Source organism: Rhinolophus sinicus, chromosome 1, assembly GCF_057876585.1.
Source record: "Rhinolophus sinicus isolate RSI-liver-muscle chromosome 1, RSI-T2T, whole genome shotgun sequence".
In the NCBI taxonomy this organism is placed as follows: domain Eukaryota; kingdom Metazoa; phylum Chordata; class Mammalia; order Chiroptera; family Rhinolophidae; genus Rhinolophus; species Rhinolophus sinicus.
This window is the reverse complement of record NC_142501.1, coordinates 86,483,128-86,508,576: the sequence shown is the minus strand read 5'-3', so window position 1 is coordinate 86,508,576 and position 25,449 is coordinate 86,483,128. Positions and strand designations below refer to the sequence as shown.

Here is a 25,449-nt window from a genome sequence, read left to right as displayed (position 1 = left end):
TTTATTCACAGACCTTTGAAATGCTGAGTCATCCATTAACTGCATCCTTTGCTCTTCAGCGTTGATGAATTTTCAGCAGCTCTGCTTTGAATTGAGCTGTTTTCTCGGAATATCTAGTGCCCAGAGATTCTCTGAACTGTTAGAACAGTATCACAGTAAACTCATGTTGAGGAAAGATTCAGTTTGGCATATGAAACTCCCTGAAACCTGGGCCCAACCTGAATCTAATTCCTGCACCTTCCCCTCCAGTCTAAAGGGTGCTGAAAACATTGCTGTGGTTCAGCACCAGCCCCAAGCTTCCTAATGGGGCCGTTAGGGCCCGTCCAATCCAGCCTCTCTCATCTTCCAGGTCATTTCACCATGCCTGGCCTTGCACTTCATCCTGTCATAGCAGCACTGTTCTCTTTCTCCCTACACTAAGTGCAACTTCCAACCTGTGCTTTTGCTCAGAAGTGTCCTCTGCCCTCCCTGCCAGCCCATTCTGGCCCATGTGACTCCTATTCCTAGTTTCCTCCACCAGGAAGCCTCTTCTCATGATTCTGACTGGGAGAGATACTCCTGCCCCTCAGAACACATCACCGAGTTTCCTCTCCTCCTGTTGGCTCCGAGCTCTTCAGACCCATTGTATTGAATGCATGGCCTATAGAAGGTGGTCATCATAATGAGTGAGACCGTTGCCCCATGCAAACACTCACCCACCGTCCTTGGGCTTATCACTCATTGGAGTAACTTCCCTTCGTTTTCAGCATTACTGAAACTCTTGCTCTGTGTATTAAGCCTCTTTGTATTCCTGTTTGTTTCACTATCTGTAAATTAGGCCTTCCCCATAGAACCATGTTTTCGGAAGTAAGACAGTAGCTGATACGTCTCCTTATTCCAATAACTTTAATGCCCAACACACTGAGATCCTTGACGAATAGTTGTCAGTGATAAAGATGCTGATTTCTGTCTTCACTCTGGTTTCTGTCCCCCACCGACCAAATCCCCCTCATCGTCAAGGTCTTCCTCTTCCGTGGATTCCTGCAGTGTTTCCTGCTTTTATTTTTCTCTGGGACACTTAACTGTAGTTTATTTTTATTTAAGTGCTCTGTGTGTGTGTATTTTGTATGTCATACAAGTTGTTTTGTTTTAACAAAATTGGATCTATGCCTCCTCTTCTTTTGTGACACTCCCCTCCCACACTATGTAATCTCTTCTTCCTTGTTAACCTCATCAGGTGAGCAGGAAAGAAAATGATAAAATAAATAAAATAAAATAAAATAAAATAAAATAAAATAAGCCCTGTACATATATATGTTCGGGAGAATACGACGTGTGGGTCTGATTGGCTTGGTAGCAATAATGTGAAGCTAAAAGGGCTTTCTGTAGGACTGTATTTAAGGATGAGTTGCTTCAATAATTGTTGTATTCATTAATGAAAATAATGAACACTTCAGAAAAGTGGAATGAAACTGGTCAAAGGTAGGAAAGACAAAAAATACTAGTTTGGCTGGAGAAAGCTGCGATACGTGGTGGTTAGAGCTATGGCTTCAGCATTAAACATCGGGGTTCCATTTTTTGCTCCCCATTCACTGTGGGACTTTGGGAAACACCACAGTCACTTCAATCCTCAGTTCCTTCCCTTGTATAACAGGTCTGAAAGTACCTCCTATCACATAGGATTATTATAACACTTAAATGAGCTAATGAATTGAGCTAATGCACATAGAACACTTAATTCAAAGCCTGGATCAAATTAGCTATTAACGACGATGATAAGGACTCAAGGTAAGCACAAAAATGCAAGAGACTGAAGGGCAGAATTACCACTGGTTAGTGAGTAAAGAGGCCGGAGACTTTTCATGGGGCCTAAGGAAAGGTGAGAATGAGACTGAAGGCAATGGGGAAAAAAGACAAATAAAATAGGAAAAAGCTGCCCACTGAAGCAGCAAGCACCTCAGTAAGAAGAGAAAAATTAAGGGAAGGAAGATCAAGGTGTGAAAAGTTAAATATGGGGCTTATTAGGAAGGAATATAAAAAGAAAGGGAAGAAGCCATAAAGTAAGGTATGGAAAACTACCTGAAATACCCTGAACCACCTTGCTGCTCATTCAGAAAATATTGAGGGTGCTTTGTCCTTTGTCAGGCAGAGGAAAACCAGCTGGTCCACTGTGAGATAATCCAGCATGGGCTGTGAGTCACGTTGCTATGGAGACTGTTGTCAGAGAGGCAGAGAGACAGAGAAATCTCAAAGGTTATTTAATAAGTCACCTGGCTCTGCCCTCGTACCTTTAAATCTATGTGCAGTGTGTATATAAATAAATATTTCTAGTCCAGCAATTTATATACCAATGCCCAAAGAAATACCATGTGGACAATACCTCAAATTCATCACATCTAAAACAAAGGTCATTAGCATCTCTCCAAAAATCTTTGGCACCACCCACTTCCTTACTTGGGTTAATGGTGCTGATTCTCCTAAACTCTAGACTAGAAAAGTTATCTCCGTCTACTATCTCGTCTTGTCTCTCACGTTTTGGCATCCCATTAATTGTCTCTGAAGTAACTTGCATTTACCTTTTTTTTCTCTCTCTCTCACTGCAACAGCCTTAGTCCAGGCTCTCATTTGTCTAGAATTTCAGAGCTGGAAAATACTTCATTTTACAGAAGCTCAGAGTAGTTAAGTGATTGCCTGAAGTCACATAGGCAGTTGGTGGGCTAGTAAGACAAGCTTACTGGTCAGTTTTTCTTTTAATTCCTGGTGCTTGAGGTGCATAAAAACACGTGCACAGTAAAACTGAACTAGTAGACCTCAGGGCAAGCTCATGACTTTAACTTGTCAGCAAATGACTGCCAAATCCATCCTCCATCCTAAATCTTTCCCTTAAACTTAGTTTTATATTTCCTATAGCCCTCTGGACAGCTTTAGTCCAATGTCCTGCCAGCACTTAAAGCTCAGTATGTCTAAATGGACAACCTCCTCATTTTCCTCCGCCCCACTCAGAAAGGCAGGGAGTAGCAATGAATTAAAAACTGGAATCTAGATTTTTATCTCATCTTTGCCATTTCCTAAGTTAAGCCCATGAAGCCTCTTTAGTTGTAAAATGGAAATACCATTTCCCCCCGAAAATAAGATCTAGCTGGACCATCAGCTCTAATGCATCTTTTGGAGCAAAAATTAATATAAGACCCAGTATTATATTATATTATATTATATTATATTATATTATATTAAATTATATTGTATAAGACCCGGTCTTATATTATAGTAAAATAAGACCGGGTCTTATATTAATTTTTGCTCTAAACGATGCATTAGAGCTGATTGTCCGGCTAGGTCTTATTTTTGGGGAAACATGATAATAATAGAACTTACTCAACAGAACTGTTGGGAGAAGTAAGAGACATAGTAATTACATTAAGTGCTTAGCATAGTATCCATCGTGTATTAATTGCTCAACAATATCAGCAAAATCTCCCAGTGAGAAAGCCCATCAAGTCTTTTTTCTTGCTCCCCAAATCCCATCAGTTACTGATTCTAGTAACTGGACTCAGTGTCACTTGCAGTGTCAATTGCATTCAGCCATTCCTCTCTATTCTTACTGCCAGGGAAGAGAGAACTTTGGCTGATAATTTATGGATCTACAAGTAATTATACTTGACTGCCACCAAAATAACTTTCTTCTTCACCCAGTTACCCTCTCTCCCCCAGTTGGCTCTGGAAGGACCTGCGTTGCTCAGGTGGAGGTCATATGGATTGTATTTCGTTTGAGTAGCTCACCATGTTGGCACAGTAATATCTCTGCGCTCAGGTCTACTCTTCCATGGGTTTCCTTCCATTATAGCATTAACATTCACGTTTCATTTGTTGCCTTATTTCATACAAACTCCTACTTTCAGCCCACAATAAATGAAAAGGAATGTCAGCCGGGAAAAACCAGTTAGCGAAACCTGCTTTGCTTTGCCCAACCCCACATTCTACGTCCATGGTTTCATTATCGTTTGTTCACTTCCCGGAAAGCTGCCAGTGCTGATGACGTAAGGCATTCAGAAAACTGTTCAGACAGTGGGTTCAGACGTAGGATCCCTGGGATCAGTTTTCCATAAATGTGCTAATAGGGGAAATGCTCACAGATCAGCAACTCTGCATTTTTACTGGCAGCACAGACATTGCTGATGTGAACAATTCCAAATGGCAAGCAGTTTCCCCAGTGAAAACAATGAGAGCAGAGTCACAGCATTAAACAGCTGGCAGGGAATGTTGGAGATAACTTAATCTACCCTTTCTTTTGGACACAGTCCTGCTTTAAACTATTTTGAACAGATAAAAATCCATGCTATTTTAATAGGTCTTCATCAGTAACTGTCTTCAGATATGCCTGCCCTCCAAATTAGGGAGGGTTTCTGTCTGGCGCAGAGAGTATGGTTGCCTAGCCAAGAGCATTTGCTCCTTTTCTCCTATCTGGTAAAGAGGCCATTTGAGGGATTGCCCATCCCTTCTCTATGTGTCTCAGGATTAAATTCTGATCAGTCTGAGCTTGCTAGTGATTGGTTTGGGAGAGGCAGCTGACCCAGTTCTGTGCAATAAAATGTAATGAGAGGTCAGCTAGAGGAAGCTTCTGGGAAAGGCTTACAAAGAAGAGTTACAAAAACAAAAGCAACCAAAAACCAAAACCATCCTTATTTTGGCTTGACATGATACTTGGAGCTGTGGGAGCTCCCTTGCCTCCACGAAGGGGGTCAGATGTGGACAGGCCATATGGTAAGGATGGCAGGGCAGGGATACGGAAAGAACCTGGGTCTTTGAGACTATCATTCATTTGTTCAGTCAACCAACCTGGAACCAACCCACCCCAGGATTTCTTCTTATATGAGGTAGTAAATATTCCTTATTACTTATATTGGTTCCTATAAATTGATGGCTTTTTGTCCAGAATTTTGCTGTAGACTGACATTCAAATCTCTATATCCAGATAAAAGTCATTTCAGAATATGGAATAATATTTATTTGCAAGTATCTAGAGAAAGAAAAAGTAAACAGTAGTCTCTTCTTTGGATTCTCTAACACCAACTGTGCCAAACTAAAATTATTTTTTTTGTATAGAATTAGTAGATTACATGTCAGAGAAAGTTGTGGACATGAAATATTTGATTTCATCAAACATCAGATAAAATTCCTGGTAATATTTTGGTCAACAAGATGGGTAACTATAAGGGAGAAGATGTAGGAAGACAAGACTGGCTAATTGGCAGGTCATGGTATTTTGAAGGTACTTATGTCAGATAACAGATAGGTGATGGTAAAGGCAAGCAATCAGCATGAAAGATGGTGACAAGGGTCCAATACAAATGGTGGGGCATACTGAAAGATGGAGAGTGTATTGGGAATTAGGTGCAAATGATAATTGGAAACTTAGGCAGGTCAGAGTTGGCACCACAGAAACATTAATAGGTTATAGGCTTCCATTTTATATTGGAGTTGGGGGTGAGGGGAATTCTCGTATGGGGATTTAGGGGAAATAGACCCCAAGTTTAACTACTTTTTAAAAATGCTCCAACCATAGAACAAAAGGGATTAAAAAGCAGGCCATCGAGGCAGTAATTTAAGAATCGGCCACATGGCAGAAGCCTAGTTGTTGCACTTTGGATGAGGTCCAGTTCTATACCAGGAGGAAATATGACCCAGTGCTGAGTTCTACAGTTTGTTCTGGAGGTTTTCAAATTCCTAGGATTGCTCGAGACATAACAGGGAGGCCAAGCCCACAGATGGAAGTCAAGTGGCCTCCGCTCCAAAGAGAATAGAGATGCAATGGGTGGGAATCAGAAAGTGTCTTACCCAAACATTGTTGGTTAATCAATGGATCCATAACAGCTTTGTGGGAAAATCTCTTAATTATTTGTCTGAGACTTTTGTCTATAACCCTGACCTCAAATATTTTTTATCATGAACTTGAATAAAAACAATGAAGATACGAAAATCACATTTGTGAACAACAGAAAGTTGAAAAAAGTACTAATGTGTCAGACTTAATCATCAAAAAGTTGAGTGTAGTTAAACCTGCATCTGGTAAGCAGCTCCTAATGTGGCTTTTTCCAACTTCATAATAAAATACTTATAAAGACAAAAAAAGTATTTTTGAAAACTCACAGTATGGTATACCAGGACCATATACAGTATAGGGACTGGCCTGTTGTGAGGGTTTTGGAGAAATTTCCATGAATTACAAGGCCAAAAGAAAGTAATTGAAGGAGGGAATTGGTAAATCTTGTGTGCTCACGTGGGGAACCAACCTGCTGAAAGGGATTTGTCCCTCCTCTGTTTTTTGGCTCTGGATCAGAAGCCCAGCTCAGTTCCAACCAGAAACATAGACCATTGCAGGTCTTTGGTTTTGTGTGTGATGCCACCTTTTTTATAGCTCGAGATCCTGGGGTCTGTTTTTGGACTCTATTCATTCCGTTGTTTCATTGTCTATTCCAGTGCCACTATCAAATTGTTGCTTTTAATTACCTTGGTTTTATAATATGTCTTAATATATGGTAGGTGAATTCCCCTCTCCCTACTTTGTTCTTTTTTTCCCTAAAAATAAAAACAAAGAAAAAAAAAACATTAATTTTTTTGTTATGTAAATTGAATGAATGCTCTCTTACCCCCAAATTTTACTGTAATTTTGGTAGGAAATGTATTAAAATCATAGATTGCTTTGGACAGAATTAGAATCTTTACAATGTTTGGTTTCTCCACATGAGCATGCCTTATATTTTCATTTATTTTTCAACTGCTTCAGTACTGTGCAACTGAAGTGTGGTCCATGAATCAGCTGCATGAGCCTTGCCTGGGAGGTTTTGAAATGTGAGCTCTTAAGCACCACCCCAAAACTACTGAATCAGAATCTACTTTTTAAACAAGATCCCCAGGTGATCTGTATGTATATTAAAGTTGGAAAAAATACTACTTTAGTAGAATTTGAAAGATTTGTCTGAGATTTTATGTGTTATGTTAATTCCTAGGTTAATAACAGTCATCCCTCGGTACCCACAGGAGACTGGTTCCAGGATGCCCCGCAGATACCAAAATCATTGGATGCTCAAGTCCCTTACATAACATGGCATAGTATTTGCATGTAACCCAAACACATCCTCCTGTATACTTTAAATTATCTCTAGATTACTTATAATACCTAATACAATATAAATGATATGTAAGTAGTTGTTATATTGTATTGTTTAGGGAATAATGACAAGGAAAAAAAAAGGTTTGTACATGTTCAGTGCAGAAGCAACCATCATAGGCCTAAGTATATAGTACACATCAGCAACAACGTAACATTTGTTTCAAATATTGTCAGTCAAAGGTTGGTAGAATCTGTGAAAGCAGAACCCAGGGATACAGAGGACTGGCTCTACAGTCAGACCCTTTGCTGAACTCCATTAACAATTCTAAATAGTTTTCCTGTCGAATCTCTTTTGAGTTTTCTGTGAATATATACAGAGGGTTCCAAAATAATGTGTACACGTTTTAAGAAAGAAAAAAACTATTAAAATTGTAATACTCAATATATACCAATAACAAAAGGTGAATACAAGTCACGTTTGACTTCTGCAGTTATGAGGTGCTCAAAGTGGTTACCATCAGCGTCCAGACACTTCTGATTACGGCGAACTACTGCTTGAGCAATGTTGACCAAACTGTCCACTTGTTTTCCTTTTTTTTTTGTCACCCTTGGTGTATCATCTGTAAATAATGACAACAGAGCCTCTTGACTCTCTTCCCTTCCCATCTTTATACTTCTCCCTTTCTCACGATTTATTTATTGGCCAAGACTTTCAATATCACATGGAAACTAAGGGGGAGAATAAAGACATCCTGGTTTTATTCTCAACCTTAAGTTAAAGAAAATGTTTCTAATATTTCTTCAGTAAATATTATATTTGCTGCTGAGATTTAGTGGATATACTGGTCAGGTTGTGGAAGTTTTTCTCTATTCCTCGTTTTCTAAACAACTTTTTCAAAAGTTCACAATTGATTTAAACATAATTTTCTGCCTATATAAGAGAAAAATGTATGATTTTTGTCCTTTGGTCCATTAACATGAATTACATTGCTATAATTTCTGTCTTTCAACCATCCTCATATTCCTGGAATAAATTATATACTATTATAATTTACCCTTTAACACTCTTTTATTAGATAATGTAGAATAAAGCATGTGGCCTTTTATGTTAATTAAATTATAAGAATAAAACTGCAACTGAACTTAGTTTTACTGAAAAAATCATTTGTTCTCATGCTCTGCCTTTTTAATCAAAAGAACATGGGCCAAGGCAGACACATAAAACTTCTCAGGAAGACAAATTGCTCCTGTTTGTGATCTTGATAAGTACTTGAAATAAAGGAAAATACAACTGTCGCTTTTTCCCATTTTTCTTTGTTTGTTTAGTAATGTAGATAAACTCTGAAACTGATCTATAGAGATGAATGTCTTAACCCACCCTTCACATGCAGCTGTTTCCATGGCATGACAGAGCAGTTACCTTTGGTCGGTCAAGCTCCTCTTTGCTCTCTGAATCAAAAGATGATGCTGGTAACTTCTCTTACCCTCTCTATGTAGGTGTGGCACAGAAGGCCCAGGCACAACCATTTGCTACACTGCTCCTACCAGATCTTTTCTCTCTAGCTACAACTTCTGATGACTAAAGCCTGTGTGGTTTACAGTTGGCCATGGAGTAGCCTGAGGCCTCCCCTCCAAAGACACCCCATTCCCTATGTGCAACATGCCAGACCAAGATTGTCTATTCTCTTGATGTAAAACAGCTGAGAAAGGCCCTTGGATGTCATGCATCTGTGGGTTCTTCTCTGATGACTGATTATAACTCTTCTGTTTCCAGTTTATGAGTGTCTGCTTTGAGCAAGGGTTCTTAATCTTTCGAGAATCCACTGGAAGCTCTTTGCAGAGAAGTGAGAAAAAAAGGAAAAAAAAAAAAAGAAAAAGAAAGAAAAGAAAAAGCAGCACATTATTTCTGAAAGTTCACAGCCATGGTTTCAAAGCCATGGTCTGAGTAGGGGTTTCTAGGCTGTAGGTTAAAACCACTGAGATAGAGCCAGAATGAAAAAAAAGCTGGAATTATCACAGTGTGGTTGATTTTTATTTATTTTTATTTTATTTTTTAGGAGGATGGATGGGGTGGCATTTATTTTTTAAATTTTCTTCTTTTAGAAAGTTTTTATTAAAAACATAGCTAACATACAATATTATATTAGTTTCAGGGGTATGCTGTAGTTATTCAACATTTATATACCCAAAGAAGTGATCACCATGAGAAGTCCAACAACCATCTGACATTGTACTATGTTATCACAATACTACTGACTATATTCCCCATGCTATTGACATTATATCCCCATGACTTATTTGTTTTAAACCTGGAAATTTGGACTGATCTCTTATTCCCCTACTCTTCCCCTCGATTTTTTGAATTTATAAATTACAGTTGACATTCAATATCATTTTGTATTAATTTCAGGTGTACAGCATATGGTTAGACATTTATATAATTTAAGAAGCTATCCCCCCACTAGTCTAGTGCCCATCTTGCACTATACACAGTTATTACCATCTCATTGACTATATTCTCTGTGCTTTACTTTACATCCCCATGACTATTTTGTAAATACCAATTTGTGCTTCTTAATCCCTTCACCTTTTTCTCCCTGCCTTCTAACCCCTCCCATCTATCACCGCAACAAATCTAGTACCCATCTGACAACATACATAGTTATGATATTATTGACTATATCCCTTATACCATAATACTCATAACTATACCATAATACTCATAACTACTATGTAACAAACAATTTGTACTTCTTAATCCCTTCCCCTTCTTTCACCCACACCCCCTAACCCCCTCCCATCTGTCAACCATCAAAATGTTCTCTGTATCTATGAGTTTGTTTTTGTTTTGTTTGTTAATTTTGTTCTTAGATTCGACATATAAGCGAAATCACATTGCATCTGTCTTTTTCTATCTGATATCCACTTAGCACAGTACCCTCTAGGACACCCAGAAACCTGCTGCTACCTGCCAGCTCCCTTAAGTTTTAGCTGCTGATAAAGCCTCGCGCAGTATACGCGTTGGGTGAGGAAGGGTCTCAAGGAGTCAGTAGAATAGGAAGAGTGGTGGTCCCCAGGTTAATGTAGACTCTGGTTTGGTACCAATGCTGAGCCTGGAGTGACTCAGCAAAAGTCTCAGAGTACACCAAGCCCAGTCACTGCCTGGTTGGGGCCTGTGGACTCCCATAGTTTTCCAAGAAAAAGTGCAATGCGGGAGGAGTTGGCTGATCACTGAGAAAGTGACTCCAGCAGTGTGCGAGTTGGGTGGGGCAGGGTCTCAGTGAGTCAGCAGGGCAGAGCAGCAGAGCTCACCAGGCCAATCAGATTCAGATGTGGCTGAAAGTGTAGGGGGAGGGCTCAACACAAGAAAGATGGCGCCCACCTGCTGGCTGCATGGGAGAAGGACCCTTCACAGGGAAAATGCCGACTGTCCTCTAGTCCTTTCCCTGCAGCCACACACCTCAGTTGCCCTCCATATGTCTCCAAGGCCTCCCGAGTCACCATCCCTCCATCAGAGTCCAAGGTGAGTGCCTGCTAGTGAGTGAGTCTGTGCTTGGGCCTTTTAAGAGGACATCTGGGTTTCCTGCAGCCTTCCGTCCCACCCAAATGGTCTGCATTCCCCACTGTTTTTCACAGCCAGGTGTTATGGGGGTTCTTCTTCCTGACACCAGTACTCTGGGCTGTGGAGCCTGGTGTGGGGGGCTGCGGTCCCTTGCTCCTCTGGGGGGAACCTTTGCAGCCGAGATATCCCTTCTGATTCTCAACTGCCACAGGGAGATTTGGGGCCCGTTCCGCGTCTCCACCCTTCCTACTAGTCTTGACGTGGCTTCTTTATATTTTTAGTTATAGGACTTCTGTCCGACTAGACTTCAGATGGTTCTCCAGGTTAATTGTTCTATCATTTAGTTGTAATTTTGATGTGTTCATGGAAGGATGCAGGCACAGTGTTTATCTACTCTGCCATTTGGATCTCTCTCTGGTTGACTTTTATTGTTAGTAGAGTGACTCAAAGGATATACTTCGTTTCTTTCTTTCTGTTTTGTTTCTTTTTTTTTTTTTGAATTTTTATAAGAGTTTATTTGAAACTGACAACTATACCAAGAAGCACGATTTCAAATGCTCTCTTATTTTCTTGATGGTTCCAGTGTTTTAGGTGAATAGTTCAGGTAACAGCTAAACTGAGCGGCAGCTTGCTAAGGATGTTGTGTTTGTGTTATGGTAGGGTATAAAGAGTACAGAGTTGCACAAGATCTTATCAGGCCTTCAGGTCCTTTGAGAAATTGTGCTATCAGCTCCAAACAGTCATAACCTTTTGCAGATTTACTTTTGTACAAACTTCTAGAGAAAAGTCATTATGAAGTATTCCTGGAAGACTGGACAAGAACTGTGGATGACAGACACTCAGAGCCTTCTCAGAACAGGGCATTGATTCTAACACCAGTTTCCTGGTCATTTGTTACATCCTGGTATATGGCTATATTTATTCATCTTCTCACTCATACAGTCAATTATTCATCAAATATTTAACTGATATCACTATAAACCCAACTAGGCCTGTTAATGGTGAATTTTCATCTTCTCCTTTGCCAGAAAGTATACAATTAAAAAAAAAATACTTTGAGGTAAAGATAAGCTCGAGAGAAAAGATTATTATTTTCATTTAACTGTCATAGCATGAGTCTTCATTCAGAGAAGTAGACAAGCACTGCAGCACAGAATAACATGTGAGGAAAGTAGGACAAAAGGTCTGCAATTCATCTTTTATATCTGACGTGTTGCGGTGGGAAGAATAAAATAACAGTGATTCTACACCTAATCCTAATCTTAGATTTTAGATGTTGAACACTTGTATAAATTTTAAATGAAGCCAAAAAATATACAAAGGGAGAAAGGCATATTTTTTACTTTTAGAGAAATGATAGCAGGGCCAAAGCATACATCCTCAAGTAGATTTTAATAAATCAAATTACACTTTAATCAAATCCATTTGTTGTTTCAAAGATCTGAAATCATTAAAGTCATTGAATGGCATATCCTATTTTTTTAATAACGTAATGATTTATACTTTTAATTAACTTCAGACCATGTCGTTATTTTGTTTGGGCTCTGAAGAGTTTCCCCACCCAAATCCAGAATAAAAGCAGTACTATTAGGTTGGTGCAAAAGTAATTGCGGGTTTTGCCATTATTTTTAACCTTTTAAACCACAATTACTTTTGCAACAACCTAATAAAAACCACCATTGATTATATAACAGAAAATCCCAGCAAGGTACAAATCTGAGCCTTACTTTGATTTAGTTTAATTTAGTTTGTTTTTAAATTAAAACTACATACAATTTTTGAATTAACATTGACTTTTTTTGTTTTACTTTGGAAAGCTGTTAGTAACAGTTTTTTTTTAGGACCAAAGTACGAAGGAATTTGGGAAAGAATGGACCTTTTTCTCATGTTCTGGAACTTTCAAGATTGTAAAACTGAGATATTATAACCTCAATTAAGCTATTAATTCCTACAAGGTGCTAAAATATAAAATTGTTCTTGAATTTCTGCAACTATGAAAAGTACTGATAAAAATAGTTTTTATATAAGATTATAGATTATAAATGATATGCAGATTAGAACAATACTACATAGTATTCTCCTAAACCTGTTCTGTTCAATACTGTAGCCATTAGTCATATGTGGCTATTGAGCACTTGAAAGGTAGTATCGGGAAGGAAAAAGTTTTCCTCTATCCTCTTAGGTTCAGTAACTGGGGACCTGCAAAATAAACTAACAAAAGACAGGTTAACAAGAGAAAAAGTACACAATATTTATTACTATTTATGTGCATAGGAGTTCACAGAAAAGGAACTGAAATGGAAAGAAGCAGACTTGGGGGCTTATATACCATTTTAACAAAGCAAAAGGGATTTGGATTTGAAGGAATGATAAATCATAGGGAAATGACTAGAAAATATCTGGGGGAACTAATGGAAGACAAGGGTTTTCTTAGTAAGGTCTGTTGATGCCAAGTCATGTCTGAATCTCCAGTGATAGGAGTTGGTCTTCCCTTCTTCCTACAGGGAAGGGGGCATCTTCACAACAGCAAAGGTATGCCTTGCTTTTAGTCAGAAAAGAGAATGTCAGAGAAATCTTTTTGCATCTGTTGATTCTCAGTTGCCTCCCATTCAAAATAATCTATATGCCAAAGTGGCAAGTTTTGGGGAGGCCTATCTTGATCCCCTTCAGTAGCAAGCCTGAATTGAGATGTGCCGTAAGTGTCAAATACACACCAGATTTTGAAGACTCAGTATGAAGACAATAGAATATAAAATATCTCCTTAATAATTTTTTATCTTGATCACCTCCTGAACGGATACTATTTTTGATATATTAAATGAAATATATTATTAGATTAATTTTATTTGTCTCTTTCTACTTTTTTTTTTTCCATTGTGGCTATTACAACATTTAAAATGGCATGTGGTTTGCATGATACTGCTATGAGACAGTGCTGTCCTGGACTCAAGTTGAGGGTGGATTCAGTTTTTAATGGAGAGGTCTTCATTGACAGGTGGATAGCAGATGTTAGCTAATTTACTAGAATGAAAGCAATTTAAACTCAAAACTGATTTAAACAATGGGAAGACCTCCTGGGATGCTCAGAACAAGGGACAGCATTTTTGTTGTTGTGTTTGTTGTTTTAAACTTTCAATGATGTATGAATAATCTCTTTGGGGTGACACTTCTCATGTCCACTTCAAAGACAGCCCTCAATTCTTTAGAATGTAGAACAAGGATAATAAATCCTGAGTTGAATGGTAGGGATGAGATCAAGCTAAACAGAAGGAGGGTCTGATGAAATGAAAAGGTAACTTAAGAGCATTCCCTGGTGGCCAGGCTCCATACAAAGAATGTGACCATTTATACAAACATAATGTAACAATCATTATCTCCCAGGTCTCATCAACCTGACATAGAGTGAGGGGGCAAAATAATGGTAGTTAAAAGAAAAAGTACTATTTCACACAAGCCCTCATCAGCTGATTCCTGGTGACTCAGGATTGCCCTGGGAATGGCTGTGAGTGAAACCCAATGGATCTTTTAGTCCCATATTTTTTTCTTAGATCCTCCATCCTCAAGTAGCGTCCAATCATTTCCAGGGTCTTTGGGGACCAGAGACCACCACACCTGTGTTCTGCCAGCTCTGTACCTGCTCCCTCCTTACAGTGCTGCCTTCAGCAAACATGGCAGTCTCAGTGAGCGGCCTGTCTCTACAACACCTTGTCCCTCTCCTCAGAAAACCAGGAGCTTCCTAGCTTCTTTCCTTCCCTATTTCCTGTGGAGAATGTTGACCTTGGACTTGACTAGTTTGGTCCTGGACAACAATCCTGATCCCACTCTCAGCCTTTGTCCATCTTGTGCTTTATGTTTGGACAATGTTGAATTTTACCTTCAGGTTAAGAAAGACCCTCACCCTTTTGTATCCTAGAATATTACTGCCAGAAATTGCCCCTCCCTCTATGACTTACACGAGACTCATGAAGGCTCCCGTACTTACCTATGACAAGGCCAGACACAGACCCTTCAAATTCCCACTCTTTGCCTCATAAATGACTAATTTGGACTACTTGTCCCCACTGATCAATCAGAATGAAGTGTTTGTCAACCAAACTTTGGTTAAGCTTCTCGCCTTACTCCTGGCCCCTGAACTTTGGCCCACTCTCAGCAAGAACCAGCATACAGCCCCTCCTTGAGGGTCAATCCTCAAAATCGGCCGGGCTCAGGGTGAAACATTCTCTGATCCACTCTCCCATTGTGCCACCCTTGTATCCTATTTCCCCACACCCAGCTCTTGTTTACTCTTCTCCCTGCAAAACACTTTTTGACTAACTCTTGAGACCCTTGCAGACTTTACTGGTCAGAGCTTTCTCCCCCTTACAATAGGCCCTTTCTTTCTCCTTGCAATAATCCTTTCCAATAAGCACGTCTTTACTAAATGTGGATTTGTTTTTTATTTGACAGTTATTACAGGCAGAGCAAGGATACCTCAGAGGAGGCCCAGCCCCGAGTTTCATTCTCTTCAGAAATCCACGTTTACCTGACTTTGCTTCCTCATACTGAGTTGAATCACGGTAGGATTTTCAAAAAGGAGTTTGCTATGTTGGTGCACATTAAAAGGACTTCGTAGATGTAACCCATCAGCAGTGTGTGTCAGTATCTAACAATGGTGGAGTCACGAAATCCGGGGCTGTGGGAAGCACGTGCCCATCTGCGTGTCCACAGCTGTGGAGGACGGTGATGTCATCTTCCTGAGCCTTATTTTCACCCCTTTGCTAAATGGCAGTCCCTCAGCTGGGTTCAGCCCCAGAGTTCCTTCATTTGGTCCATACAACATTGAAAACATTTCTTTTAATTAGTCACCACTATTTTTTAAAAATTGGTCAACTTCATATAAATCTCCTAGCTTCTCTTGGAAAATAGGACCCTGGAAACATTGTTTGCATCCCCCCACAGGGCAACAAGTCCTCATTTACATTAGCTGTACAGCCTGTGGCCTTAAACTGTTGACCTTGATTATGGCTTGGAACTAACAATACTTCCCTCCTTTAGTTGTTTTGAGGTCAAAGTAAGATACGGTGTAAAGTGGCCTCCAATAAGACTGAGATAATTGTTCCTTCTCCCTCCTTACTTGCTGATATTTAGACTTCTGAACTAACATTGACTTTTAATCATTTAAAAAGATTTGAATAGATCTTCCACTTTGAATAAGTGGCTAATGGTTAAAAGTAACAACAACAACAAAAAAAGTACATCTGAGGAAGCAAATCCTTAGGGGAAAAGAGCTGACTTCAGAATCTTGAAAATGTGTTTGAAAGGTAAACTTTTTCTTCTTAAGATTAAAATCCTAGACTGTGGTTGTGTCTTCCAAATGAATCATTTAATCAATGAGACAGTTTGTTGCAAAATAAATGTTTTTCCCCACACTGTGCCAAAAAACTGATTCAGTTGGCTTTACGATTAAATTGAGGGGGGTGGCTGTTTTTGCAAACTCATGCCTTGCCCTTTAGTGACGTGGTTTACAGTTTAGCCATTGAACATCAAAGTGACTAATTCACCTTGAACTGACAAAAGCAAGGGCAGTCATCAATCGAAAGCATCGTATATAATAAAATGTGTCACAAATTTCATGGAATTTTAAGTCTAACTTTTCCTTGAACATTCACATCTGATCACTGGAATATGCAGGATTATGAATCTCTCTGCCTCGAGGTTAGCTCTGGACTATCAAAGCTGCCCCAACTGTTGCTCATCCTAGAGGTCTCACAAGTTTTTACCGAGAACTCCCTAGTAGATTCCATTTCCTCTCCTGAAGAGTTCTTTGCAGATCCAAACCCGAAGAGGCTTTTCTCTCCTATCAGGTTCCCTTGTGGTTCCCAACTACATATGTCAAAACTCTCAAGCAATTCTTGCTCCCCTCAGTCCTTGCAGAACACTGAAACCCAGGGTCAGTTTCAAGAATGATGTGCTGAGTTCGACAGCTGTCAGGAGAGTCCTCCCTCATTTGTACAGTCTCCAGGCATCTCACACCAGTCCCCACTTCCCAGCAAGAAGGGCAGGGTGGAATGTGGCAGAGACCTGCCGACCTCTCCTCTAGGACTTGCAACTTCTCCCAGCCTTAGGATTGTCCTTCTCTATATATACCATATTCTATACTTCTAGATGCTTCTCAGCCTGGCTTCTCTTTTTGCATTCCAAAAATGAAGCCACCTCTTTTCCTCAGGGGAGGTCTTGGAATGCTTCTGGCATTTTCACAGATTGCTTTTTTGTTTGTTTGTCTTTTTCTTAAACTTTGGTATTGAAACAAAACGTGGCCCATTTAAATGTTTCATTAGCTGTTAGTAAACTGCTTACTTTGTAAATGCTTTCCAGGCCCCAGTGAAAGTTTAGGCACTTGTTTTAGGTTTTTTGAAGTGAACCGGCGCCCTCTATAGGCCAATCTTATTATGAGTCTGAGAAACCACATCTCACACGGTGCTAAATTTCTAATGCCAGCGCCTACGGCAAAACATCCAGAAATTTATGTCAAAATTATCCAGAAATGTCAAAATTATCCAGAAAATCCCTGAAATTATCAGGCAGCATAAAAGCCAAAAACAAGCTTCTTTTGTTTCTCTTCTGATTTGCTGACTGCCTTCCTTTATATGCAGCAGTGGGTCTTCAGTGGGAGAAGAAAGAATAAGTTAAATAAAGAGAGCCTCTTTCTGGACCCCTCTTTTTGTTTCTCCTCCCCGCCCCTGACTTTGAGAAGCTTGTATTTTTCAACTCCCAAACAGGGTATCCATTGAGCAACATTTATTGACTGTTTATCTTCTAGGTGCCAGCTACCATTATAGGTTCTAACACAGAGATATACTAGCTTTCATGGAGTTTATATTCTAATGAGGAGATAAAGAAGATTAACACCTAGATTTTGAAGAGATTCTTTTTTTCAGGGAGTGATAAGTTCTCTGAGGATTATAAAACAGGAGAGTGGCCTAGAGAGCGATGGGGAGAGTGCGGCACCCTGTTTTCAATAAAATACAATAATCATGGTGGGCTTCCAGCAGGAGGTGACTTTGAGCAGAGATTTGGATGAGGAGACAGATGTATAAGCTTGATCACTGTTACAAATTATGGAGAGAGGAGTTAATGAAACTATTCTTCAAACACTTATAGCTCGTGTCTCTGAACTCAGTAGTGAGTTTGTTTCTTTATTATCTTCTGTTTTGGTCTATAGCTTTTCATTTAACTTAACACATTGTTGAGATACTTAAACAGATTATTCTTATTTTAAATGATAGGATGAAGTTAATGATGCTGTTCTGGGTAACAGTGCTGCCCTGACTCTGGAACAGGAAATAGGAGAAGTAGCAACCTACCGATGGAGATTATTTGCAGGTCTGTTCCAAACTGCATCTCTCCAACAGCGAAGAGCAGAATTCCCCAGCAGAGTGAGAATGAAGATCCAGTCCCAAGGAGAGAAGTGGTAAAACAAAGAGACAATGTTTGAGAGGGGAGGTGGAAGGGAAACCAACAGACTGAGCATCAAGTCTGAAAGGAATTAGGATGCTATTTCATTCATTCGTCCATTCATCAAATATCTACTGGACACTCGCAACATGCCAGGCCCTGTGATAGGAACTTGGGATACTGCTGTGAACACGCTCTAGTCCTGAACTCAAGGTTCAGGGACAGTCCATGCAAAACACTGTCAAGTCCATCAAGAGGTCTTCTTTGCTGCTATAGTCCTCAATCCTATATTCCCTGCCCATAAGGCTGTTGTTAGGCTGCCCAGGGCTCTCTTAGTTTGTCCTGTACCCTAATTTCGACATCTCTTTATGATTCACCTTCTTCTTCCACCAAACATTGCAGACAGATAAAGCAGAGTGTAATATTTGACCCCACAGGCTTTGAAATCCAAAGGTTTTTGTTTCAGGTTCTGACTTTGCCACGTATTGGACACCTGACTTAAACTCTGTGTGCCTCAGTGTTCTCATTTTAACAGTGGCAATTAAAAATACCTTCTTCAGGGGGCTTCCATGCAGATGAAATGAAATCATTTTGTACAGTGCTAAGCCAACTATTTGGCACAGAGTGACTGTGGTAGGCTGAAAAATGACCCCCAAAGGTACTCGGGTCTGAATCCCTAGGACATGTGAATGTTACATTACAAGGCAAAAGCATTTTGTAGATGTTATTAAATTGAGGACCTTGAGATGGGAGAGACTATCCTGGACTATCTATCTAGGTGGGTCCTAAATGTAATCATAAGTTCCTTCTACGAGGGAGACAGACGGAGATTTGATTACAGAAGAGTCAGATATCAGGCATTGTGATGATGGAAGCAGGGACAGATTTGAAGATGATATACCACCAACTTTGAAGGTAAAGAAAAGGACCACAAGCTAAATGAATGCAAAGCATCCAGCTATAGAAGCTGCAAAAGGCAAGGAAACAGATCCTCCCCTAAAACCTCCAGAAGAAACCAGCAGTGCCAGCATCTTGGTTTGAGCCCAGTGAAACTGATTTTAGAGATCTGGCTTCCAGAAATGAAAGAAAATAAATTTGTGTGCATATAAGCCACTACATTTGTGGTAATTTGTTATAGCAACAATAAGAAACTAATACAGTGAATATTCAACTAAAAAGTAGGTATTCAATAAATGCCTACAGAAGGCAAACATGGCACAGTGAAAATATTAGTAACTACAGCTTTCTGAGAACTTGCTATGGTTTATGTTCTACATGCTCTATTCTAAGTGCTCCATATAAATTAAGCTATTTAATCCTTAGAAACATCCAGAGTTAGGTACTATTATTATCCCCAAACCCCTTTTTTAAGTCCAATGTATCAACTTTTTTCTCTCTGAAACATGTTTTGGTGTCAAAGCCAAAAGCTCTTTAGCTAACCTAAAGTAACAAACAGTTTTTAAAAGGTTTTTATTAAAATCATAACGAGCATACAATATTATATTAGTTTCAGTGGCACACCATGGTTATCCAGCATTTAGACCTAAAGAAGTGAGTATCACGGTAAGTCCAGCAACCATCTGCCACCACCATACTATACTCCCTATACTCTGTATTATATCCCCATGAATTATTTGTTTTATACCTGAAAATTTGAATCTCTTATTCCCCTTCATCTCCGCCCTGCTTTTAGAATTTTCAATTATAGTTGACATTCAATACTGTTTTGTATTAACTTCAGGTATACAGCATAGTGGTTAGACATTTATATAGTTTAAAAAGTGATCCCCCTGACTAGTCTAGTACCCACCTGGCACTATACATAGTTATTACCATATTAATGACTATATTCCCTATGCTTTACTTTACATCCTCATGACTGTTTTGTAACAACCGATTTGTACTTCTCAATCCATTCCCCTTTGTCACCCATCCTCTTAAGGCCTCTCCCATCTGGCAATATCAAAATGTTCTCTGTATATATGAGTTTGTTTCTGTTTTGTTTCTTTTATTCTTTAGATTCCACATATAAGTAAAATCACATTGAATCTGTCTTTCTCTGACATACGCCACTCAGCACAATGCCCTCCAGGTCCATCCATGCTGCTGGAGATGGCAAGGACCCATTCCCTTCCATGGCCGAGCAATATTCCATTGTGTATATGCACTGCCTCCTCTTTATCCATTCTGCCATTAACAGATACCAAGGCTGCCTCCACATCTTGGACACTGTAAGCAATGCTGCAATGAACATATGGATGCACACATCCCCTTGACATAGCATATTGGGTTTCTTGGGATTAATATCCAAAAGTGGGATTACTGGGATTTTCTTTATCTCTTGTTATGGCTTTTGTACTAAAGTCTACTTTGCCTGATATAAACATTGATATCCCGGTTGTTGTTTTTTCTGTTTCCATTTTTTATGAAATACTTTTTCCATCCCTTTACTTTCAGTCTGTGTGTATCTTTTGATCTGAACTGAGCCTCTTGTAGGCAGCATATGTAAGGTCTTGTTTTTTTATCCAGTCAGCCACCTGACCTTTTGATTGGAGCATTTAATCCATTTACATTTAAAGTAACTTTTGATTGATATGTAGTTATTGCCATTTTATTATTCATGTTTTTTAAATTAACTTATTTTGTCTTAAAGAATCCCTCTAAGATTGTTTATAATACTTGCTTTCTGGTTATGAGCTCCTTTAGCTTTTTGTTATCTGAGAAGCTCTTTATCTTCCCTTCAATTCTAAATGATAGCTTCACTGTGTAGAGTAATCTTGGTTGTAGGTACTTGCTTTTTATCACTTTGAATATTTTGTGCCAATCCTTTCTGGCCTGCAAAGTTTCTGTTGAGAAATCAACTGACAGTCTAATGGGAGCTCCCTTGTAGGTAACTACCTGCTTTTCTTTTGCTGCTTTTAAGATTCTCTATTTGTCTTTAACCTTTGGCATTTTAATTATGATGTGTCTTGGTGTGGACCTCTTTGGGTTCATCTTGTTTGGAACTCTCTGTACTACCTGGGCTTGTATGTCTATTTCCTTCATCAGGTTAGGAAAGTTTTCTGTCATTATTTCTTCAAATAAGTTTTCAATTCCCTGCTCTTTCTCATCTCCGTCTGGTACTCCTATGATATAAATGTTGGTATGCTTGATGTTTTCCCATAGGCCCCTTAAGTTTTCGTTTTTTTTGGATTCTTTTTTCTTTTTGTTATTCTGATTGGGTGTTTTCTGCTACCTTGGCTTCTAAATCACTGATTCAATCTCTGTTTCATCTAATCTACTGTCAATTCCCTTTAATGTATTCTCCATTTCAGTTATTGTATTCTTCGTTTCTGACTGGTTCTTTTCCATGTTTCCTATCTCCACTTTTACGTTTCCTGTCTCTTTGCTGAAGTTCTGCCTGAGATCACTGAGCATCCTTATATCTAGTGTTTTGAACTCTATATCTGATAGATTGCTTGTCTCCATTCTGTTTAGTTCTTTTTCTGGTTCTTTGTTCTGATTTGGGACATGTTTCTTTGTCTCCCCATGTTGGCTCCCCCCTTGTGTTTGTTTCTATGTGTTAGGTAGGGCTGCTGTGTCTTCTGGTCTTAGTAGAGTGGCCTGATGTAGTAGGTGTCCTGTGGGGCCCAGTGGGGCCGTCTTCCTGGTCACCTGAGCTGGTTGTTCCAGGTGTTTCCCTTGTGTGGGTTGTGTGTGCCCTCCTGTTGTAGTTGAGCCTTGGTTGCTGTTTGCACGTTAGTAGGAGGGATTGACCCTCAGGCTGAATGGTTGTGAGGACTGGAAGGACTAAACTGGAGGAGTTGTTGTGCAGAGGTTGGCTCTACAGAGCAGGATTCACTTTATCAGGGCTCTGGTGCCTGCCCACTCTGCCCTTTGGGTGTGTCATCCTTGGAGGTGGCTGAGTGATGCTCCAGCTTGGTCTGAAGTTGGCCACCAGTTGTGCCCCTGACAGCCTCTTGGAAAGTGCCCTGCTGCAGGATTAGTTCAGCCATAGACTGTGCCCTTCCTACGGTCACCTGGCATGAACCACAAAGAAATCTGCAGATGGCTGCCACTCATGCTGGGTTTGGAGGTGCCTTGAAAAGCAAAACCATGAAACAAGATCAGCTGCGGCTAGTGCTGGGCTTGTGGCTTGTTAGCAAGGGGTACAGGACATGCTGAAGCCAAATGCTCTTTGTTTAGGGTTTGTGAACCTTTGAAAGATTTTAGGGAAGTCTGCTGCATGAGTCAAGATAGGATATTTGTATAGAAAATCCACTGGAAGTGGTTTGAGTGGGCATGCAAGTTGGGTGGGGCGGCATTTCAGCAAATCCCTAGGGTGCGAAGAATGAATGGTGTTAGCCAGGTTGATGGAGCCTCAGATATGGCAGCAGCCTGCGTCTGCATGCCAGGAGGTGGGAGGAATCAACAAGGAAACACTGGTTTCTGCCAGCACTTCTGTTGGGGAGAAAGCTGCCCCTTCAGTCCTCATCCTGAAGCCAGGCAACTCAGTTCCTCCCTGTATGTTCTTGGTGCTTTTTGAGCTGCTGCCCCAGCACTGGAGCTCAGAGTGAGTGAGTCTGTCAGCAAGTAAGTTCATGTGTGAGCCCTTTAAAAGGAATGTCTGGGACTGCAGCCACCCTCTGTCTCACTCAGCCACAATCCCCTCTTGTTTTCACAGCCAGAGTTATGGGGACTTCTCTCCCTGGCACAGGAACCTTAGGCTGGGGAGCCTCATGTGGGGCTGGAACCCCTTGCTTCTCTAGAGGAGGGGGAACCTCCACAGCTGAGATATCTGTCCTGATTTGTAATGGTCACATGTGGGTGTTGGGCCAGCCTTGTCTCACATCTTTTCTCCTCCCACCCATCTTGAGGTGGTTTCTTCTGTATGTCCTTAGTTGTAGAACTTCAGTTCAGCTAAACTTCAAGCGATTCTCAATGATGGTTGTTCTATAGTTTAGTTGTAATTTTGAGTTTTAGTTGTAATTATGGGCATGAGAAGAGGCAAACACAGTGTTTATGTACTTTGCCTTCTTGACTGGAAATATCCTAAAGTAACAAACATTTTATGCTATATTTTCTTCTAGACATTTTATAGGTTTACATTAAAACTTATCATTCATTTTGAGATAATTTGGGCATAGAATTTGAGATAAGATCAAGTTTGTTTCTTTTTTTTCATATAGAAGTTGTTATACGTATAAACACCATTTGTTTAAAAGACTATTTCTTCTCCACTGAATTGCCTTTTCAGCTTTGGAATTAATCAGTTGACTATATCTGTGTGGGTCTATTTTTAAACCCTCTATTGTGTTTCAGTGCTCAGTATGTCTTAGCATTTCATCAATACCACACTGTCTTCATTATTGTGGTTTATGGTCAGTTTTGAAATCAGATTGTATGAATCCTCCAACTTTTATTTCCCCCCAAATTGTCTTGGCTATTCTGATTTCTTTGCCTTTCCATGTAAATTCTAGAATCTGTTGATATCTACAAAAATATCTGTTGAGATTTTGATTGGGATTTTGTTGAATTTATAGGTCACCCTTTTTAACATATGAAGAAACTGAGGCATGGAGACGTTAAGTCACTTTGCCCAAGATTACACAGCTATAACCTTGACTGAGCTGGGGTATGACCACAAGTAGTCTGGCCTCTTCATCCCTACTCCTAATCTCTATGCTTACTGTCTCCCACATGTTGTATGGTGAGCTATGCCACTTGGATCCCATAAAAAAAGATTAAAATTTTGCTAGTGCCTAGCCTTAACCCCATTAAAAGACCTCGGAAGTGGCATTCTCAGGAAATCTTGTCAACTGGGGGCCAGATGGTGGTGATAGGGTTAAGAAGTTGGCGGCCTGGGTAAATATATTTGTACTTTGAGTGGGTTGTCTTTTGAGATCGTCAAAGCTCACAGATTTCTCTGCAAGAGCAGAGTGGATCCTGTTGCTCACAGCAGCACATCTCAGCAAGGAAATGGGTTTGTTTTATGAATGTTGGATGCTGACTCTCTTTTCTGATTAGCACTTATACTCAGGACAATGAGCAGCTAAGGATAAAATTTCTGGTTAGATTTCTAATAAAAGGAGGTCTTGTGTTTAAGTAATTAGGTAGAAGGCTGGGAATGTCATTTTCTCCCCACTGATTGCTGCACGGAGTGATCTTTTTTGGGCAACATGACACTCCTGTCCAACGTGTGGGGCTGGTCCCACTCTTCTCTGCCTCTCAAACCAGATGTGTTCATGATGTTGCTAGTGCTGCGACAGTGGACTGACACAGTGTTTTAAAGAGAAGCCAGAGAGAAACACGGGGTAGTCATGGGGGGCACCTAGGGTAGGGTGAGAGGAATGAGAAATAAAACATTTGACAGATCCAATTGGCCTCTTCAAGGACTTGCTACCATGTTCAGAGTTGCCCGGTATAGTCACAAGACAAAATGATTGACTGATGTCCAAAGAGAAATGACTTCTGATGACAGCACAATGCTTGACACATGGTATGTGATCAATAAATAGTTAATAAAGAAATATAAAAAGCAACCAGGGTTAGAAATAGCACCTGAATTATGCCATGCCATGGGCCCCAATTTCTTAAGGGTACTTTGAAATTGCTTTTTGAATGATTAAGTGAGAGGTCTGCAGTTGCTTGAAATTATGTGTGACTGTAGGCAAAAGCTGCCTGTCAGGCCCAAAGAAATTCTTCAAGGCCTTAACTATGTCTGCAGGGTGTTTTTGTCATTTTTCCCCCCTTTCTATACTTAAAAACACAGTGTGAGAGATTATTCTTTCTTGAGCTCCCATCTTCCTTGATGGCAACTGTATTCCAAATTACCCAACCTTCTGTATGAGTCATTTTGGTAATTGATTGCTATTAATGAATAAAAAATTCTATATTATGAAATAAACTGTGGCATGGTATTTAATGACCTAAATTTATATCTATCTATCTATCTATCTATCTATCTATCTATCTATCTATCTATCTAGCTGCAAGCCCCAAATGAGTGACTTGTTTTTCTGATTTGAGTGTTTTGGTTTTCTGGAGGCTTTCCATGAGCATATTTGGTCAATATCTTTATTTTTCCAGGAAGCAAACAACTTAAAATTCTGGTTTTACATGTTAAGATCCTTGGTTAGTATTTATAAGTAGACTATCTTAAATATAATTTTTGAATTATAAGAAATATGAATAGAACTGTCACCATGACAAATTGGCATATCTTTCCACAAGAGCACTAAACCTACATTAGTCATAACTGATTATCTCTTATAGACTAGAAAAGCGATTTTAATGGGAGAGGAAAATATCCCTATCAAGCTATCTGACAGTGTCTTTATAGGTCTTTTTCTTTTTTCATAATCCGTCTAAAAATGTGGTTTCC

The 25,449-nt window shown here is 39.7% G+C and overlaps 1 long non-coding RNA gene across 1 annotated transcript in view; it reads left to right on the top strand.

The window, feature by feature from the left end:
* LOC141570063 (uncharacterized) overlaps positions 1–24,894 on the top strand; it is a 120,643-nt gene extending 95,749 nt beyond the window's left edge. Inside the window, exons 3-4 of the long non-coding RNA XR_012493865.2 lie at positions 15,099–15,208; positions 17,918–24,894. This is a non-coding gene — a long non-coding RNA (uncharacterized LOC141570063). The remainder of the gene's footprint in view (positions 1–15,098; positions 15,209–17,917) is intronic.
* Positions 24,895–25,449: the final 555 nt, after the last annotated feature.